General features: G+C 38.4%; 1 protein-coding gene and 1 pseudogene across 1 annotated transcript in view; one reads left to right on the top strand and one right to left on the bottom strand.

Annotated features, from left to right (window-relative positions):
• YES1 (YES proto-oncogene 1, Src family tyrosine kinase) overlaps nt 1–21,644 on the top strand; it is a 50,714-nt gene that overhangs the window by 11,816 nt on the left and 17,254 nt on the right. The window lies entirely within an intron of this gene.
• On the bottom strand, nt 20,239–21,267 carry LOC139827373 (histone-lysine N-methyltransferase SETMAR-like; annotated as a pseudogene).

Below are 21,644 nucleotides of genomic sequence, written 5' to 3'. Positions count from 1 at the left end.
AAAGGGTTGTCGTCAGAAGCACGAAGTCCAGCTGGAGGCCTGTTGCTAATGTTGTACCCCAGGGCTCAAAACCAGGGCCAGTCCTGTTCAACACCTTTGTTGCTGACCTGGGTTGGCACACAGAGATGCACCCTCAGCATGTTTGCAGAGGATACAAAACTGTGAGGAGTGGCTGATAGACAAGAGGGTTGTGCTGCCATCCGGAAGTACCTCAACAGACCAGAGAAATTGGCTAATGGAAACCTGATGAAGCTCAGTAAAGGGAAATGCCAAGTCCTGCTCCTGGGGGAAGGAACATACTATATGGTATATTCCAACCAACTGGAAAGCAGCTTCAGAGAAAAGAACCTGAGAGTCCTGATGGAAAAGATGTACATGAGGCAGTAATGTGTGACAAAGAAGGCCAGGGGTGTCCTAGGTGCATTAGGAAAAGAGTTACCAGCGGGTCAAGGAGATGATCCTTTTCCCCTGTTCAGCACTGGTGAGACCACACCTGGAGTGCTCTGTCTGCTTCTGGGCTCTTGATACAAGAGAGACATGGACATACTGGAGAGACGCTAACAGAAGGTCACTAAGATAACTCAGGGTCTGGAGTATCTCTCCTATGAGGAGAGGCTGAGAGTGCCAGGACTGCTCAGCCTAGGGATGAGAAGTCTCAGGGGGATTTTATGTGTATAAATACCTGATGGGATGGAATAAAGAGGACAGAGCCAGGCTCCTTTTGGTAGTGCCCACTGACAGGACGAGAGGCAGTGAGCACAAATTGTAATACAGGAAATTCCATTCAAATATGACAAAAAAGTTGAGGTTTTTTATTGTAAGGGTGATGGGCATGCTGGAACAGGTGGTCCAGAAATGTTCTGGAGTCTCCATCCTTGGCGATAACTCAAACCCAACTGGACACAGCCCAGAGCAACTTGCTGTCATCGACATGGCTTTGAGCAGGGGCGCTGGAGTAGGCATCCTCCAGAAGTCCCTTCCAACTTCAGCTGTTCTGAGATTTTCATGAAAGGATTTAAGTGGGCCACGACAATAAGCTGGTAGTTGAAATGAAACAAAACACAGGTGTTGAAAGGCAGAATGTTTTTGTTTTTGTTTTGGAAGCTGGTTTTGTTTGTTTCTAAGAGCTTTCTTATGACAGCTTGGGAAGAGGGGAGATAACTCTGCAACTGTGTTGTTCTCTTGGGTTTCTTAGCTTTGTGTTATTAAAATGAAGTCTGTGTGTGGCTTTGTCTGCTGTGTCTTCTGCCTGCTCACATGGTAGTGGTGGTGAGGACATGGTTAACTGGTTCCTGGAAGTCTGAGAAGTACCAGAGGCTTTTAAATCAAGGAAATGTTCTAATCTCGTATTTGGAAAGGTGTTTTTTCAACATCTATGATAGAGTATTTTTTTGTTCTTCTTAATGTTTTAAAAATTTAGGATGTGAATGGTATGTTTGTGCCAACAGTCTCTTTACCAATAATGATAAGGTGTGTGTTTTGTTTTTCTCACTACATTTGTCTAAACATGCTGAATTGATGAATCCACACTTGTTCTGTTAGTGTTGGAACTACAAACTTCTGTTAGACTAATACAAAATACAGAGGTGAAAAAGGAGCTCAAACAGTTGCATATGGATTTAAACACACTAATATGTTTGACACCTTACTAATAGAAATATGGTCACAATGAAACCTAGCATTTAAGTTTGCATTGCAGAAAGGCACCTGATCAGTTTAATAAAATGGGACTCACTTTTGACTCTTTGTCTTTGGACTTGTGAGTGAAAAAGATTAAAGTCAGTGCTATGCTGCAAAAAAAAAAAAAATAGTGAACTTGTACTTGAAATTTAAAGGGCACTTAGAAACCTTGTGAAACAAAACTGCAACTTCACACAACTGGTGAGTATAAAAATACTTGTCCATATTGAAAATTGATGTAGTTTAGTTCTTGTCTCATGTTGCCTGCTTGTTGGTTCTAATCTCTGCAGTTCCAGTCTTCTAGCAAGATGTTAGAAGTTATACTTTCCTTGAATGCGGTCTCATTTGCAAATGAATAGCTGTGTTTTCACAAGCTCATTTGTGTTTTCTGGTAATTAGGACAGCTATTAAATAGTTGAATGGCTACCACTGCACAGGAGCATATATTTAAGGAGCTGTCATTTACAGACTGGAAAGATAGGAGAGTTCTTTTGGTATAGCTAAAAGTTTGTAGTATTACTGTTATGGTAAATGTTTATAATGTGCTGATCTTCTCAAAGATACTGTGTAAAACTTCTAAGGAAAAAAACAAAACCTGAGTGTCTTTAGAGAAGCTTGCTTTTGCACTTACAAGTAGTACAGCTTTCCAAATGGCAAGCAAGCAAGTATCATTGTACCATAGACAGTAAGCAACAAATACAACATCTAGCTAAGATATTAATTCATTTGTGTATGATCTATAGTGTCTTAATCTGTATTTGACCTTTTTTTTTTTTTAAAAAAAAAAAAAAGGCTTCAGGAGAGATCTGGGGAACTACAGAACAGTAAGCCTGACATCTGTACTAAGTAAATCAATCAAAATAATAATGAAGATAATGTAGATAAACATGATGTACCGAGGAAGAATTAAGAGCCTTCTGTCAGGTTTTGCAAATTCACTGGAGGTTTTTTGAAGGCAAGCACACGAATAAGTAAGATCTGACAGAAATAGTTTATTTCCATGTCCAATGGGCATTTGACAGAGGCCCCCACCAAAGAATTTTGAAGAAACTAAGCAGCCATAAGATAGGGGAAAAGGACTTTATGGAGTTAAATGAATGACAAATATAAAAAAGGGAGAGTTGGAGTAAATAGAGAGTGGTCCTGGCTAACAATTCTCCAGGGTTAGGTTAATGGAAAGTGTTCAACTTAATAAAGGATACAAAAGAAAAGTGAGCTCACAGACTTTACTGATGGGTAGCAGATGCAAAGGGAGACCCTAGCTCTGCACAAACACTTGACATTGCTCAGCAACTGGACGGCAAAATAGCAGATGAAATTTCCCATAAATTGCTTCATGTGGTGTATTTGGAGGTGGAGAGGAGCAAGCTTGCCTTTTAATCTAAAAAAATGAGCTCAAAGCTGATGATTGCCACTTGAAATTGTTCAGAAAGAAAGGGAGAATAATGACTATACTGTTAAAAAAAAATAAAATTGAATTATCTTATGTAGTTCTGCCCTACTCACCCATATCCCTGTCATCGTATCAAAAAGAGGTTTTAAGGAAGAGTAAATCCAAATTATGAAACAATTTCTGTAAGAGGAGCAGCATGAATTCACTGTGGTAGAAAAGGTGACCAAAAAGTGGTGTGACAGAATCCTGTAATGTGTTCAGCAGCCAACGGAACATAAATAGAGAGTGTTTATTCACTGTCTTTTTTTAGTGCACATACACTAGGAGGTATATAATGAAACTAACAGCTGATGAATTGAAAACAGAAAAGGGGTGGTTCTCAACAGAACATGTAATTAAGCTATAGAATTTCTTGCCTCAGGAATTTAAGGAGACTAAACATTACATCAGTGCAGAGGGAAACTGCTGTTTCGTGGAAGAAGAATCCTCAAAGGCAAATACCTATTCTTGTTCAGGAAATCCTGCTTCTGCAAACTGTTGGGGGTTCAGGGAGTATTCTGGGGAAGTATTACTATATATTTATTGTGTTCTTACATGCCTCACTTGTTATCTATTATTGGCTCCTGTTAGTGAGAAGGCATTTGAATGGACATGGACCTTTGGATCTCGCTCAGTACAGCCATTCCTTTGTTGTGAAGCCTGCCCTTTATTTATTTATTTTCCCCTCTGTTACTTATTTTTCAGAATTCTTTCTATCAGTAACCCTCAAACTTTTGCCCAAAATGGGGTTCTGACCTGTTTAGGACCACTGGTTACATGTTCTTTTCTTTGTGTGATCTTGTGCGTTCTACCAAAATACAAAATCTCCATGAAGCAAGGATTGTGTTCAGAGCAGGGGTAGGAGTGCAGGTGCAGGTCAGTCAATGGCTTAATTTCATGTTACTTCATCCTCTTACTGCTGCATAGTACTTTTTTTTGGTCATGTAATGGATGCACTTCCAGCCACATCTCTCTTGTTTGCTCCTCGCTCAATAGAGGCCCTTTAGGGAAAGAGATGTTTTAAGAAAGAGGCAGTTTTGAGTGGGTATTGATCAAACAAATGTCTGGTTTGTGCTGTCTGTAGGCTGGTTATTTCTGCTGTCCCTTCAGACTCCTTTGTGTTGATTTTTGTATTGCACTTCCCTCACCTGAACATGCTCAGTACCTGTATCTGTTTGTTGCATATGGCCTGCTTATTGATAAAAGTATACTTATTTGTGCCTGTAATGACTTGAAATAATCAAGGGACTTCTGTTCTTGTAAACGGAGAAGTAATATTAAGCAGACATTGTGCTGAAGAGAAATACTGCATTTGTAAAGAATTGCACTAATTGAAATAAGAGGCTGTTATTTTATATAGCTGCCCTGTTCCTTTTCATAATGTGACAGCTGTGAAAAACACAGCAGATTTTTACTGTTTGGATTATTTTGATATAGTAGTATACTGTGTCACTGGTTTTTGGGTTTTTTTTTGTTTTGTTTTGGTTTGGTTTTGTTTTTTTTTTTTTAAATCCTACAGCCCTGCTTTCTGTAGAAACATTCTTAAAGTTTAGGCTGAGTTTAGGTAATTAGTGGACGTAGTAATGCATAACTGAAAATATACAGGATGTTTACAAAAGATGGACCCAAGATGAAATGTGGCCCAATTTGAAATTTGGTCCGTGTTTTTTTTAAAAAGCCTGTATATTTTCAGTTATGCATCATTTTATGAAGATATGGGCTTCTGGATAGCTTTCTGTATGTGACTACATTATTTTAAAATAGTTCTTTCACACTCAATAGGTGTTAAGATTTGTAGAAAGATGTCATATGTGTGAGGGGTTTATTTGAAAGATGTGTCTATTTTTCCATGAACAGATATCTACCTCTTGTCCAAGGGGAAAATAGTGATTGCTAATGTTTACATAAAGATATAAGCAAATTCCAGGTGCTAATTTAGGGCAGTGCTGCTTCTCACTTTCTCGAAAGAAAACTTTTCTAGACTAATTTTTTTATTCAGTGATAGGAGTTGACCATTAGGCTTGCTAGGCAGCGTAGACATGAGCATTAGCTACCAGGAGGCAGGTTGGTGAACAGCAGCTTTGGCTGCTTCTATGTAGCTAGTTCTGTAAGTTCCCTTTATAGTCAGTGGAGAGAAATAAGCACTTTCACTGCATGATTCATCTCACCCCCAGATGGATGTCTAAATTTGGAAGATGAATTCCACCTGAAGTCCATTACTGAATACAAATGTCATTAGTTTAAACTAGGGGATTATTTTAAAGGGCACTAGCTTGACTAGCATGACAACTGAGTAGAAGTCTTTTGTTTTCTTCCATGAATTAGGTTTCAGAGATTTAAAATCAGCACTTTGTAGCCTGTTTTGCATTTTGTGTTGTTTGAAGGTGCTCTGCTTTTATGGCAGATTTGAAACTTAACAAGTAAGGTATATTCACAGAGCCTAATTTCTAAGCATCTAGCTCTTTGAGGCTGTCTGACTAGTCTTAACTAGTCTTGATTAGTCTTAACTAATCAACTGGTTTGATTTTTAGGGTAGAGAATGATAACAGAGACTAGCATAATGAGAAGAGCAGGGCATATAACACAACTTCTTTTCTGTTCTAAACTTTGTTAAATGCTAGGGGTGAAAAAAAAAAAAAGATGTACTTAAAATCATTGCTCCTTTAAAGGAGCCTGTGTCTTTCCACTGGCTGTACAAGAAGCCTGTGTAAGGTGATCCAGCCTTCAGATTTTCAGGACTAAAAGGTAGGCTGTGCAGATAACTTCCTTGATTTTTGTTCTGTTTGTCTGGCGCAGACCCTTGGAATGGCTGGTATCCTTTTAAAGTACTTTTCATGCTGTGCCATGTTTGCTCGCTCTGCCATGCTTGAAAACTCTTGATTTCCGCCCCCCGCCCCTCCTTCTTTTTTCCTGTTTGTAGGTCTTGATTCCTGTCTGTGGCAATCTCCCATTCTTTTCTCTTTCTTTCCTTTTGGAAACTTTGCTTTTTATGTCATAATTTGTGGCAACTTTACCCTCTTGGTCATGCTGGTCAAGTCCTGACATCCAACTCTATCTTTATACCTGATCAAAAGTAAGAAATTATTACAATCTCTTAGCTATCATACTGCTTCTATTTTTCTATTGTGTTAATTATACTTATGTTCAGTTGTTTATCAAAGGCTGATGGAGCTCTGTCAGCTTTGTTATGTGTTTTGATTTGTTTTTATATTAAAGTGGGCATTCTTTTATTTCATACATCAGCCTCAACATTCTAGAAAAGTAGTTTGGGATCAGAATATAACTCACAACAGCATTTCAAGTTATGTATGTATGTCATAGAAACTTATATCCTTCAAACATTTTCTTCCACCGGATACAAACATGGGAGGAAGAGGAGTTCCTCACTAGGAGCTTAGGGGAAATAGTTGGTTGCAAATTTGGAACTGAAGGGTTATTGGGGGTTCCTAACTGGGAGAACTGGATGCTGTACAGATATTGTGCTGGCCTCCTCCCTTGTACCGACAAGGATTAAAACAGTTCTAAGCTCTCTATCAAAAATAGCAAAAGTCAGAAGTGACAACTGTGACACACTGCGGGAGGATATGAGGACAGATGAAGCTCATCACCAGCCCTAAAGACCAGCAGAGCATTTGTCAGATGGAAGTTGCCAGTTACTCATAGAAAAAAAATACCTTCCGTGCAAGAAGGGACATAAAAAAACCCCAGTTGTCTCTACCAGCTCAGAATGGCTGGATAATTCTCCCCATCCCTGGCAGTTTAATGCTGGGTGTTGTAGGAGCAGAAAAGGCAAATCTGTCAGTTTGTGTGATAAGGAGCAATCACTGAGCTCTCCTCTTGAGTTCCAGTAGGACTTTGCTTGGTGACAATGTCCCTTCTTCATGTTGAGTTACAACCAGTGTTTGGTAGAAATATGAAGTGCTACCTACTCCTTCCATTATAGACTTTTCAAAGGAAGTTACTCCCTTCTGGGTTTTCTTTGCTTTCTTTTTACTGTATATTTGGGGTTTAGTGCTATATTGTGCAGATCTGACCTGTCTTTAGACCAATCACCAGTGAGCTATGCTACTCCTCTGGTGGCTGAAGGTACAGATTTTTACTACTTCTAGTTCTACTTGACCTCAGGGTTAATACTCTTAGTATTTTGGTTTTTATGAATAGCAGTGGATTCTGGCAGCGAGCAGTCCACAAATTACTGTAAACAGTAAAACCTGTTTTTCAGAAGGTTCATATCATGTTTAGTCTAGAAGACGGTGTTTAAAAATACACAAAATTGATTCTTAAAGCTAACCTGTGGGGTGATAGTATTGCATTGCTTCCTGCTCAGAAGATGACATTTAGAAGCATTAAGTTTATAAAACTGGAAAGGACTTAAAGAATTTTTGAGGTTTAGAAGATTTAAGGCTTAGCAAAGAAATCCCATTTCTTCTGGATGGGACGCATCTCTTAACTTTCTCTCACATACAGCTTCCTATTTAAGCTTATGAGAAATGCGAGTTTTTAGGTATTTGTAAATCATTAGTTTAGATCAGTGTAAGAACCAGAACACTGAAATGAATAGGAAAACTACATAAAAGGACTTAAAATACCTCTCTCCTGCTCTCTAAGAGAGAAATGGAACAAGGCTTTATTCCCTTTCTCTTGTTTTATAGGAACATGATAAAATAGAATTATTTAAAATGTTTGTATTTTTTAGGTACATATTTTAGCTCTTTTAAGCATGCTGCTTATTTTTGAGGGTGGCAGGTTCTGTCATTGCAATATTTCTGTCTCAGACAGCCTGAGTTATTTTCAAATAGTGTTAATTTGTTGTTTCCTTCATTGCTACTCATAACTTAAATCCTTCAGACCTGTGACCAAAATTTAAGTAACTCATGGAAGGGAAGTTTCTGAGGACTAAGTCGTTTGACATGCATGCTTCTACTGAATCCCTAATGTCTTTCCCCACCCTTCAGTGTTTCTACCTGTAATATTTAATTAAAATGGAAATTCTCCTTCCTTCTGGCAATACAAGAGTATTGCTAAAAGCTCTGCTTACTGGTTAGGAACAAGTAAAATTGCTACTAAAGAGTAGTTGTTTAGCCTGAAGAGAACCACAGAATCACAGAATATACAGAATCTTTGAATATACATTGTGTACTCCTGAAAACATGGTACCAGAGTGATTGATAACACAAAATGGCCAAGATGTTTTACTTACCTGTTTAGAAGTGCATTATCTGAACCCGTAAATAAAAACTGAGGGATGTTTTTGGGCTGTAGTGCGTTTACCTGCATGAAATATGTCGAAACTATTTTCTGTTGTTACTTTCTTTGTTCTTCAGTTACTAATATTCCGTTTCTTTTTCAAAGAGAACTCTTGGCACTCCATTTGTTGTTCTACCATATCTTCACTCTCCTCTTCATATCCTTCTCTCATCTATTTCTGTTTTATTTTGTATCCTGCACAGCAGCTAACTCAGAGTTATCAGTTGTGTTCACTTTGCGTGTCTTTGGAGAGCAGTGACTGATAATGTGTTCTGTTCACGCTTGGATTGCGTTGCCTGCATGGTAGAGTAATCCGAGATGGAAAATGCTAAATTAGAGGGAAAGCACGTTACCTAATATGGAAAACCTTTACAAAAAAATGAACAGAAAAGTGATGTCATCTTTAATGTATCCTTAGAAGATGTCTGAAGATGTCAGCATTTTTTTTGAGCTGTATTTTGATGAACCTTCCCATCACAGGAGATGCTGAGATGGTTCCCCTTTGTTTCACTCCATCAAATAAGAACGCCCTCAGGAAAAGTTTGTCTTTTCTGTGACATCTTTTTCAGAAATGCTTTTATGAACTATGTTTAAAGCCCTTTCAACAGTTTTAAGTGGTAGAAGAAAAATCAACTGAAGATGAGTCTAAAGGAAAATGAACAAGAAATGGGAAATGAACACTATGTCGTTTTCCATTATATGCCATCACTGTACATGTCACTAATTGCTAGTCGGGGGCTGGAAAGAGTTGAGTATTGTGATTCCTTGGGCAAATAAAACAATATGAGTGTGAGGGAAAGTAATACCTTGTTTTTGAAAGCAGAAAATAAAGATTTTTTTGTTTGTTTTGTTTATTAGCAGGCTCACAAAATCACTAGCAAAATGTCCACATTCAGAACATAACTTTTCTGTTGATCACAGAGGATACATGTGCTTTGCAGGAGTCAGCCCTGACTTAGGACAAGTAGCTGCCACCTACAAATAAGACAGTTTTTCCTCTCAAGATGAGAAGATAGTGGGTACTTTACTTCTGCAGTGTGCTTGCTGAGATGCAGCAGAGCTGTCTTTCTCCTGCAGAAGCAGATAAGTGTGGAAGGTAGAGCTGCTGCATGGCTGAGCTCCGTGGGGCAGATGTTGAACAGAGCGATGGAGTGTTGGACATAAGCGTGGGAAGCCCTGGGTAGGGTCATGGTGAGACTCCACTCTACTGTGTCCTGTTGTCTCAGTTTTCAGATGTGTGATAGATTTTATTGTTTTTTTTTTTTTTCCAGATTTATCTCACAGCTCCATGATTGGAGTAATCCAGATTACTTGAGAGTCTGTGTCAGTTTAATACAACTAAATATAATATTATACTTCTAGCAAGAAGGATGTGGGCTGTGCTTTCAGGATATGGGAATTTCTGTTCTAGAGCAGTACTCCAAAAAAAAAACCTGAGAGTCATAAAGGACAGAGACTGCTGCCAAAAGAAATACTAGATTCTCAGATTGGGCCCGTGTGAAACTAATGAAGTTAAACAAGGCCAGCTGCAAGGTCCTGCACCTGGATTGAGGCAATCCCCAATATCAGTACAGACTGGAGGATGAAAGTATGGGGAGCATACATTTTTGTGAGACTCCACCTGGAGCGTTGGATCCAGGTCTAGAGCCCCGAGCACAAGACAGACATGGACCTGTTAGTGGGTCCAGAGGAGGCCACGGAAGTGATCAGAGGGCTGGAACAGCTCTGCTGTGAGGAAAAGCTGAGAGAGTTGGGGTTCAGCCTGGAGAAGAGAAGGCACTGGGGAGACCGTATTGCAGCCTTTCATATAAAAGAAAGATGGAGGGAGACTTTTTACCAGGGCTTGTAGCAACAGGACAAGGGGTAACAGTTTTAAACTGAAAGAGAGTAGATTTAGGCTGGATATAAGGAAGAAATTTTTTACAATGAAGGTGGTGAGACCCTGGGACAAGCTGCCTGGGAAAGTTGTGGGTACCGCATCCCTGAAAGTGTTCAAGATCAGCTCGGATGGGGCTTTGAGCAACCTGGTCTAGTGAAAGATGTCCCTGCCCATTGCAGGGGGGTTGGACTAAATTATTTCTGAAGATTCCTTCCAACTCAAACCATTTTGTGATGCTATGAAAGAAGACATATTCCTTACCTGAACTACTGTGTCTGTTCCTGGTGATCCCTGAAACAACTGGGCGAACTTGTAGAAAATGAGGTGATTGGAGTGACTGGAAGGTCACTAGACTGGAGTCTGCTGGGACTCCATCATTCTTGCCAAGGGGAATGTTAAAAAGAGCTGTGATCTACATGGTTAGGTAGGGAAACATAAACAGGGTGGCGTAACAAGATTGCTGGCTGGAGGTTGGCATTAAATTCAGATGGGACATGAGGCATGTCCTTTCAGTGGTTACAGTGTTTAAAATTTAGGACTTGTCCAATGTGGGTCGACTTTCCATAACAGGTCACTTTGAAACTGAATGAATTTCATCATGTGTGTACCTTCAAAAACACTCAAAAAAAAAAAAAAAAAAAAAAAGATAAATTAATTTAGGGCAGCCCTTTGACCTCTATTGTGCACAATGCCCGACAAGCTAAATAGCGTAATTTCTCCCAGTCTTCTTGTGGATGAATACCATTGTATCTGTCAGTATAGACAGCAATATAACAGCAGTAATGATAGCTATTAGGGTAATAATTCTTGTTTAGTTAAAATGTCTTCCAGCTCTTCCCTTTTAATAAGGGTATTATTTAGCAGGTGTCATCTTTTCTTTTTCAATTTTGAATTTCTTTACAATTTAATTGCACTTTTCACTTATGTTTTTTTTATGTACAAAGAAAAACACAGGCTATTGAATCATGAAGAACAGTGTGCATGTGTAGTTGTAATTGTTCATACATACGTTTACTTTTTGTTTTAGTCAAAAGGTTGATATTTTCCAGCTGGCTTCTTGAAATTCCTGCTGCTCAGCAAAGAGCTAATTGCTGATGGGGATCTGGGTATATGGCCCTTGAATAAATGAATGGCAACATTTTGTCAGTAATCGGATTTAAATACTTTAATTACTGATTTTTGTTAACGTGCTAATCATGTCAATTATATTTGGATAAAGTAGCTTGAGAATAAAAGGGAATTTATTTTCAACCCATGCTGGCATTTGGCAAACAGTAGCTGGGAAAATTCATCTCTACAAAGCAGGTGTGTGCAAATGTAAAAGAAGTGTGTCAAATATGCACCAAATAACTAAGTTTCATGGGATTCCCTAGCAATGTTTCTGTACTATAATTTGGATGGATATAGCAGTCATTTATTACAGGATCTTTTTTTGCTTCGTCTTTTAAGTTACTGTGACTGTTCCTTTCCTTCATATTCCTAAGCTGACTATATGAAGTTGCAGCTGGATTCTCGTTGATATTTAATTCCCCTGTTATGGTAAAATGTAATTGCCGCTTCAGCTGTATGCCCAGCTGAGAAGAAAAATACTATAGATTCATAAGAATTTCAGTATCTCTGAATTTCTGTGAGCATGCAAATCTTGTAGTCCATCTTTTCATCTGTAGTTCATAGTTGAACTTCGAAAGCAATTACTTTGTAAATTTTCGTAGATTTTTTTTTTTCCAGAACAAAAATGCTGCCAAGTTGTTCTGCTACTATGTAAGGTTTACTTCGTGTTTTTCTGTAACATGCGTGTGCCTTGGAAAGGTGGATTTCATGCTTCCTGCTGTGAGATCCAAATAACATAGTTTTAGTTTACTTTAGTAAACAATATTTAAAAGTCGCTTTTTAAATAACTTTCATGGGCATCTCTTTTGGAAATAATATACTTAAATGGAATGGTTGGAAACTGAATGTATTAAAATATTCTATGATGTCAGGCATGCTTTTAGTCGTTTTCCAAATAGGATTCAATGAAAACAAAATCTTTCCATTTGTAAATTGGTTCCTAAATCCTGTCTGAAATAAGTGAGGTGGCTTTGACAAAGCATGACACACATCTTACTGTATTCTGAAACAATCTTTTGACCAGACTTCTTGAATATATCAGACTTTTAGTTTTTAAGATAGTTGTAATTATTCAGAAATTAATAAAAATAGCTATTACACTGGAAAAAAAAATCCTTTTCTGCTTGCATTTATTTATTATGTACTTAAACATTCAAGACAATGGAGCAGCAGTAATGCTGTCTAGACAATATATTGGTTGTTTTGTCTGTGGTATCCTCTGTTGTCAGAGAAAATGTCTCTCTGTGGTAAAGGTTTTGCAATTGTATAGCTAGACATTGTAACCCTAAATTTTAATAACATTCTCGTGTATATGTATAATGTATTTCAGCACATAAAATTGCTTTTGCAATTCTGTTATTTTAGTTAATCTCTCCCTTGTGATCCTGCCTGCTGGAATAAAGAAAACTAATCCGTCGGTGTTGTGTACCCATTTTGCATCATCTGCCTTAGGTTTGTCGGCAGGTTTTTTGTTGGATGTACAAAAAGCACAAATTCTTTTTCACTCTTCTGGATGTGAACAATATACTGACTTCACTGGAAATTCAGAACAGATTCTGAAAACAAACTTTCTGAAAACTGAAGTTCTGTTTAGCAATTGACATTTTTTTTTTTAATGAACTTTAAACATTTAAATTTGACAAATATTTTCTCTACTGTGCTGTGGAAGTTAGAAGCATCTCCCTCTGGCTGTCAGTCAGGTACCCCCAGCTAGGTTCTGTACCTACTGCAGGTGGCTTTGGAGGGTTAGCTGCTTTTTTGTTTGTGGTGGGTTTTTGTAAGGGTTTTGTTGTTGTTGTTTATTTTGTTGTTTTTTCCACCCAGCAACTGGAAGACAACCAGTCTGGTGATAGAAGTGTGCTCTTCAGATGCTTGAACAGCTTTGGCAAGGAAGCCTTGGTCAGGTGTATCAGACCAAAAGTCAGGCTGCTACAGTTGCACTTGGAAGATCCGAGTCCAGGCCTTGGCTGTGACACAAACCTTTTGGGGGTTTTCAGAAGCCTTGTCTAGAGTAGAAAGTTATGATGTTTAAATCTATCATTATAGTAGTAACTATTTTTATTTTCTTGGATATGATTATTCTGAGTTAAACCAAGCAGCGTAAAACAATACAAGTAAAGACATTACTGAATACAAATCCTGTGCAGATGTTGCATCAACATAACTACATTACTTTAAATTCATAAGGTAGATCACACCTGCAGGAATTTTCTCACATAGCTGAGTCCTTAGTCTCCGTTTGAGTGTGGACTTTCTGATCTGCAGGCTGGTGCAGGTTAGAGCAGTCCGTGCTCTTCCTGCTGCTCTCACCTTCCAAGGCGTCTCCAGTTGGTTACTCATTCTATAAAGAGACAACCTGATTTGTTGTCAGAGGCCATGCACAGGCCCATGGTGAAGGAATTGCTCCTGGTTAGAGTCAAAGTCCAATACTGAAGACAGTGTACTGGACTGGATCTTCTTTGATTAGAAAAGGCTTTAAAATGATAGTAGGCTTGCTTTCTTCCACCTCTAGTGTGTATTTTCTCACCACTCACTGGTCTGATTGGAAAATCCACCTTTTCTTGCTATGCTTGCATACAACAGCTGGTCAAAGGAAACCTGTGCTATCTTAGATAGTGTAGGTGAAACTGATCATAAATAAACACAGTTTTATGAGTGTGTATTTTGCAGAGCCAGCCACACATCATCCATGTCATTTTCTCCAACATGCTCTTGCAGCCTTTGCCCTTTTTTAAAAATGAAAGGCTACCTCTATAGATTCAGCTGTTCAAATACACAGTGAGTGGGAGGAGATACTGCATGTTTAGTCCTGATAAAAGAAGGATATGACTGGGAGGGAAAACTGAAGAGTGACTTGTATCTCTCCTGACTTTGCCTCACTGATAATCCTTAATTCCACTTTATTTATCAGAACTTGTTCTTGCAGTGCTTAATTTTTCCTTCAACTTTGCAACCTGACTTCCAGTGGGACCTTGCAGTCCTGTGGTGAGGCCTGATGTGGATTGGGATGAGGGTTGTACCGCCTGTTGGGGCTGCTCCATATTCTGCCTGTTAGTTCCAACAAAACCAGTAGGGCTTTCTTCAGGAGAGAAGCCTTTGTCTTGAGACTTCAGAGGAAGCACTCTTCCATCGAACTTCTTCTTCCATTAAAAAAAAAAACCTCTAGAAATTATAGAAAGACATGAAAGCTTGAGGGACCCGTTTCTTTTTTTTTAATGCAATTCCTCTATATCCTAATTTTCCAGGTAGTGTTTTGAGATCTGGTATTCTTTCAGAGCACTAATGTTTTAGCAGTCTTGTCAGCCAGGTAATTAATTAGTTCCTGCGGTAGAAGGATCAGTCTCAATCATTAATTTAATGCAAATTTTAAATCTGATTTCTTTAAAAAGCATAAGCTAGAACAGAAATATGTAATATTTGCAACAGCTTTTTATTCTGAAATACAGAATGTCCAACTAGATAAGGAATTTTATACTAATTGGGGTTTTTTTTCTTTTTGTGCAGCATCCTCTGTTTGCTACACTGGTTTAACTAGTTAGAGCTATATTAGCAAACAAACTGATATTTGTTCTGTTTCTATGAAATCAAATGCGTTACCACAGAACATCCAGATTTTTTCCTTGAATATGTTTGCATGGTCCTGTTGAAAGCAGGATTTTGTCTGTAGAAACATGAGGATCAAACATTTCAGATTGCATTAGTCAGTGTTGAAGAGGATGTTTCTTTACTTTTAAATACATTTTTAGTGCATGGGCAACTTAAGGTCTAATAGTGCTGGTTTATGGTTATTTTGCTGGGTAGAACTGCACAAAGATGTGTGGTAAACATTGAAGATCTAGTAACCTAAATCCTTGCTTCAGTATCTTTGTTCATCTTCCTTTATTGTCACTTTTTGCTCCTTGTTAGAGGGTGGATTACAAGGTTATGTCAGTTGCACTTTAAATGTATAATGATGCATACTCTCTAAGGTCTCATTGCATTAATGTTATTACTAATTATGCAACTGAATCTAGTAGAACATCATTCTTCATAATGCCATGGGTTATTCATGGTAAAGTAAGCAAACTTTTGAATATATGACAGCTCATAAAAGAGAAATTATATCACATGATAGAAACTGCATAATTTTTTAAAACTGCATGTACTCGGCAAAGAACACAGGGCAAATCTTTTGTTTATTTTCCCTTACAAACATTGCAGGTTGCTTTGTAGATGAGAAAGCCCACCTTTATTTTCATACCATGACCTGTTAAAGATGGACTGAATCAGGTGGATGTTATAGTATTGGCCAAAGGGGTTGTTGGCCTCTTCTCTGGTTGCCTCTGTTCCTTTCAGTGACATGAGTTTTCAATACCACAAACTGAAACCACCTGTTTTGTGGATGCTCTGCCTTGATGGCTTGTGTATGAAAAGCCAGTGCAGGTTGTGTGTCTCCAGTGACACAGGGAACAGCTCAGTGCTAGTTTGAGCAAACAGTCAGCTAATGGGTCCATTAGTGACCTTTCTGCAGAGTATCCTGTCTTTGCCATTGCATGAATTTTTAATAACTTTGAATCATTACTTTAGTTGAAAGTTAAGAGGACCTTTTTGTAAGATATTTGTTTCACGTTTGAGAAGTGAAGGCGCTTCTTGACAGAAACTTGGGGTTTTTTTGCTAACACTGAGAAGTGAAGGTAGAATGGCAGCAGAAATCTTCAATGTTGTCTTTTTATTAGCAATTTGTGAACCTCAAATGAAATTCTTATGCAGCATGGGAGGTGGTTTATTTAGTTTGTTTTGGGTTTATGCAGGAGGATATTTGCAGTCTTGCTTTATCCTGGAAAGAGATTTGGCTTGCTTGTTCTTCTAACTTGACTCTTTCTTCATAGTGAAAAATGACTTATGTGTTCTTTTTGGCTGTATGAACAATTTCAGTAATCAAAAGGAATGGAAAAAAGAAATCTTGTAACTTGCCCTTCCCCTTAGTGGTATTCTTTTTGCCTTACCTCTTGCATTTAGTTCTTGTACAGTTTTAGTACCTAATTTAGTCTAGAGGTCAAAAAGAGAGCACCACCCTAGACCAGGGGTGTCAAACCCATTTTCACAGGGGGCCACGTCAGCCTCACAGTTGCTGTCAAAGGGCCAAATGTATAAATGGACTGTATAAATGTAGGAGGAGTTAAAGCATCTTTCAATTTGTGGCACAACAAAACAGCCCTGTGTGGCTGTTTTTCATGGTCTTAACATCATGATCAGATCTCCAGAAGCCACTTAGGGATGTGCTAGAACATAACAGAACTGCAAGATTAGAAGAATACCACTAACTCTCCCCAGAGGAAACTCCTCATTTTACTTGTGTTTGGGAGGTTTGTTGGTTGGGGTTTTTATTTGCTTGTTTTGGTTTTGTGGGGGTTGGTTGGTTGGTTGTTGGGGGGTGGACTCTTTTTTGTTTGTTTTCCTGGTGTAAGAGTTTTGTTAGCAGATTCATTACAGCAAGTACAGAAAAAATGTGAGACTGTCCCAGCTCTTGGTCTTCAGGGTTTCAGAGGCTAACATCTAGCCCTCAAAATCTTGATGCTGAAGTGTGGAGTATTGGGAGAAAAATTAATACAGAGTTTAGAGACATTTCCAGACTACTTTTCTCTGGGGCAGCTAGCTGGAACAGCTTGTCAGTTTAATTCCCTGATCTAAAATCACCTCTCTCAAAGAAAGCTCTCGCATCTTCCTTCATGCCAGTAGGAGACCTTTCTTAAAGGACTCCTGAGAACCTCGTGTCCCACAGAACCAATGAGCAGATAACTGCTGTAACCATCAACTGGAAAGAACAAAGATTCACTGGACAAATAAGTGGTTCCCTTTGGTATCCACCTCTCTGGGGTGGACGGGTGAGGCTGCACACACCCTGGGGGAATCATTTGTCGGTATCCATGGATATGATGGCTCTTGAGGAAAAACTCATTTTTCTTGGGCTAATAGGTCATCCTTTTGAAAGGAAAGGAGAAAAAAAAAAACAACTTTGATGGCCACACTTGTCAGTTGTTGTTTGGCAAAGCTTTCCTCATGATCCAATGCTTGGCTACAAAAAGGAGTTGGGAAGATAAGAGGGCAGCAATGACTTTCTTGGAGCAATCTTGTTTCACAGAGCGGTTATTAAGGGTCCTCTCTCATTGTCTGACCTGTTCGTAGAGTATTGAACCACAATGAGCTGTTGCCCTTTGTGTGACTTCTCTAAGAAGCCCAAGTCAAATTAGGCATCACTAAAATCTCATATGATGACCGCTTCCTGGAGTACTCTAATTCTTCTATTGATTTCTGTGGGCATCCTGCTAACCTTCAGTTCTCCTTCCAGTGATCAGTTTATTCTTGAAAACACTCTAACATAGGATTGTTTTGATCTAGAGAGCAGAACAAGATATTTGTGCTTTTAGTCCATGCATTTCTGGACATGGTTGTTTGATAGACCTCCAGCAAGCTGACTCCCAACCCACCGATCAAGCATGTGAGCATTTCGGTCAGAATCAACAGGAAAGTATTTCTTTCAAAGAAAGAACAAGCTGCTTAAGTTACTCAAGTAGTTTGCTTCAGGCACCTAAAATAATGATTTAACTAATAGAAATGGATCTGTGGTTTGTGAATAACCTGCCTTGGGCCAGCATTTGGTTGAATAGGTGGACTTCTGTAGAGCAAACAGGAACTTCTCATCTGTATCTGTTTCTAAAAAGAGTTCAGTGCTTTAGAAGGAGAGAGATGAATTTTATGACAGAAATATATTCCTTCATAATTTTTTGCTGGTCAGACAAATTGTGATAAAAATAGTTGTAAAGTTATTTCAGTCGCATACGTTTTTGATAACAAATACAGTACCAAAATAATCAAATCCAACACTGCATACCAGTTGCTTAAGGATTTTTTTTCTTTATCTAGTAATTTATTACAAGACTAAACCTTAGTAAGTCATTGGGTTTTTACACCCTAAGGGTAGGCAATCGTTTTTCCCTTCCCTGCCACTCAGTCTTGGCTTATGTCATCTTCTCTCCCCTCATTCCTCGAATTCCTCCTCATAAATGCATACACAGTATTTTATAGTAATTTCCACCTATGTTTTGACCTCTGAAGCTAATGAGTTTGCTTCCTTAGTTTTAATTTGTGGGTATGCAGTTATAAAAGCAGAGCTTTTAAAAGTTTTGTCTGTATATTTCGGAATGTCTTTCTCTTTGAAGTACTGATTGAATCTGTGTTGCTAATCTCTTTAACCCCTGAAAGAAGATTATGTTAACAGCGAAGTGGCTGGGGAGGGGAGAAGCAAGGGAGAGGCTGACCCTGTTTCTCTCAGATGAATTCAGGCCTTCAGTAAGGGCTTTTCTCTGTGGCTCTTGAGTATACCGATGGTAGCTTCTTGCTGCTAACCACAGCTTAAGTAGGTGAGCACATACGGGTGATAGCAGTTAAAATTGCAGTGCAGGGTAGTGTTGGCACCAGCCATTTGGTCAAATCAGCAATACTGTGGGCAGAATCCAGCAGTTTTACCTGAATTGGTAAATTCTTTTCTGATTTTTTTTTTTTTTTTTTTTTTTTAAATCTTGAAGTCTTATCAGCCTGTTACAAGTTAAGCAAATTCTGGAAGTAAGGGAGGAAAAATATTTGTGATGAGCACTTAATCATACAAATGCCCGGACATCTCCCTTTTAATCTACATTATTAATGTAAGTAGTTTGTTGGATGATCTTACAGGTCTCTTACAACCAAAATGATTCTGTGACTTTTAAGTTGTGTGTCATGCTTAACTTTTAAAAAAAGACATGGAATCAGCGCTATTAGCAAACACATTTTGGCAAAGAGGATTGGATTTGTATTCTGTGCAAGCAGAAAACTTCGATTGCAGTTTTTTAAAGAGAATCAAAGAAATAGGCCTAGAAGTAAGGCAAGAATTCACACTATGCAGCCTCATGGTGAAAAAAAAATGGTTCCAATTACAGTGTCTAATGCAGAGGATGTGACTGGATGTTTGGCTTGTCTCATGAACTAATAACTGGCTTTTCTGCTGTGGATTGTAAGGCTTCTTTTGTAAGGTATATAGACACATTGTGTTCTTCATGCATATATTTGTGTCTTGCTCTGTTAACATTTCTTCACAATTAATAGGTTCCAATAATTATCAGAAGTGAAAAAAAAATAGGGATAAGGTACGCTCCTGTGATGATTCGTTATTCTGTATAAAACTCAGACAAGATTTGTAAAAACGCAGTTTTTTTACTTTGCTGCTTGGTTTTGCACCAGTAATTGTATTTTATTACAGCATTAGGGGCTGAATTGACAGAATGAATATTATTAATCTTATGAGCAGTACATTTTGTATGCTATTTCGCCAGTTACAGACCTTCTTCTTTCCAGGAGTTCTGTTTTACAGTTCTTGAGAAGATTACAGTATCTTTAATATTGTAGTGCTTAGTTACACTGAGGGAATTAGTTTCTCTCAGTGTGACTACATTAAAGCAGTATTTATTTAGTAAGATTTACTTTGTTGCGTATTTCTGTGTGTAATAGTTAACAAGGTAAGAGAGAATTGGAAAGGAAAAAAATAGTTACATGTACAATGGGAAACAGTTTGACTAAGTGTTAGTTAGACCCATGAAACTGTTGTAGCTATCAAAAGAGGTATTTGTAATGCTTTCAGACTGCTGTTGATTTGGGGTTTTTTTTAACTGATTCATTAGAGAATGTGAAGCAGTTGATTTTGTATTTTTGTGGAGGTTTCTACTACTGAAGTTAAAAATTTAACTCTTTTTTTTTCTCAAGAATATAGGAATTGTCATGTCAGAGTATTGCAGCATCTATTAGGGTGGTGCAAAAGTAATTACGGTTTTGGACCTTGAATTTTAAATCATCATAACTATGCTCAAACATATCTTTATTAATCAACATAGAAACCATTACAATCAACACGTTTTTGCCAATGAGAAATAAGTTTGTGTATTCCTGTAGCTTGAAAATCTGTGCTTCAGGATTCAACGAACTCTTGGGAAGCATTTTCTGCATCCTGCTGGTTGTGGAACTGTTTTCCTTGCAAAAAGTTGTTAAGATCCTTGAAGAAGCGACAGTCAGTTGATAAGAGGTCAGGTGCATGTGGCAGATGAGGCAAAACTTCGTAGCCCAATTCGTTCAACTTCTGAAGCATTGGCTGTGTGATGTGAGGTTCGGCGTTGTCATGGAGAAGAATCAGGCCCTTCCTGTTGACCAACACCGGCTGCAGGCATTGCAGTTTTTGGTGCATCTCATCAATCTGTGTAGCAGACTTCTCAGATGGAATGATTTTACCCGGATTCAGAAAGCTGTAATGGATCAGACGGGCAGCAAACCACCAAATGGTGACCGTGACCTTTTTTTAGTGCAAGTTTGGCTTTGGAAGGTGCTTTGAAGCTTCTTCTCAGTCCAGCCACTGAGCTGGTTGTCGCCATTTGTTGTATAAAATCCACTTTTCATCACACGTCACAATCTGATTGAGAAATGGTTCATTGTTGTTGGCGTAGAACAAGAGAAGTTGACACTTCAAAACATCTATTTTTTTTATTTTTGGCCAGCTGATGAGGCACCCACTTAGTGAGCTTTTTCACCTTTCCAATTTGCTTCAAATGCTGAACAACCGTAGAATGGTCAACACTGAGTTCTTGAGCAACTTCTTTTGTCGCTATAAGAGGATCGTCTTTGATTGCTCTCCATTGGTCATTGTCAACTTCTGATGGCCACCACCATGCTCCTCATCTTCAAGGCTCTCGTCTCCTTTGCAAAGCTTCTTGACACACCACTGCACTGTACATTCATCAGCAGTTCCTGGGCCAAATGTGCTATTGATGTTGTCAGTTGTCTCCACTGCTTTACAACCCATTTTGAACTGTAATAAGAAAATCATTCAAATTTGCTTTTTGTCTAACATCATTTCCATGATCTAAAATAAATATAAAATAAACAGCAAGTAATAAGTCAGTAGCAAAAAAGCATGAAGTGAGAAAAGTGCATTAAAATTATGTGTAACATAATCACGTTTATTTAAGAATGTGTTCCAATATCAAACGGTACATTTCAACAACTGAAAAAACACAATTACTTTTGCACCAGCCTCGTAATAAGATACTACTGTTTTCTTCCTGATTTGTTTTCCCAGCTGGGTAAGCCAGAAAATGCCTGCTCTCAGCTGTCGCCACCTGATAAATGGCAGGTGGTGACTTCTTAAGACACAGTCATTTTAATTGTCAGTGACAGGTCTCCTTTCCAATTGCCTCCATCAGCAGGTAATAGGTATCCCTGCAGTAAACAGCTCTG

Source organism: Patagioenas fasciata, chromosome 2 (genome assembly GCF_037038585.1).
Source record: "Patagioenas fasciata isolate bPatFas1 chromosome 2, bPatFas1.hap1, whole genome shotgun sequence".
In the NCBI taxonomy this organism is placed as follows: Eukaryota; Metazoa; Chordata; class Aves; order Columbiformes; family Columbidae; genus Patagioenas; species Patagioenas fasciata.
This window is presented reverse-complemented; position numbering and strand designations above follow the sequence as displayed.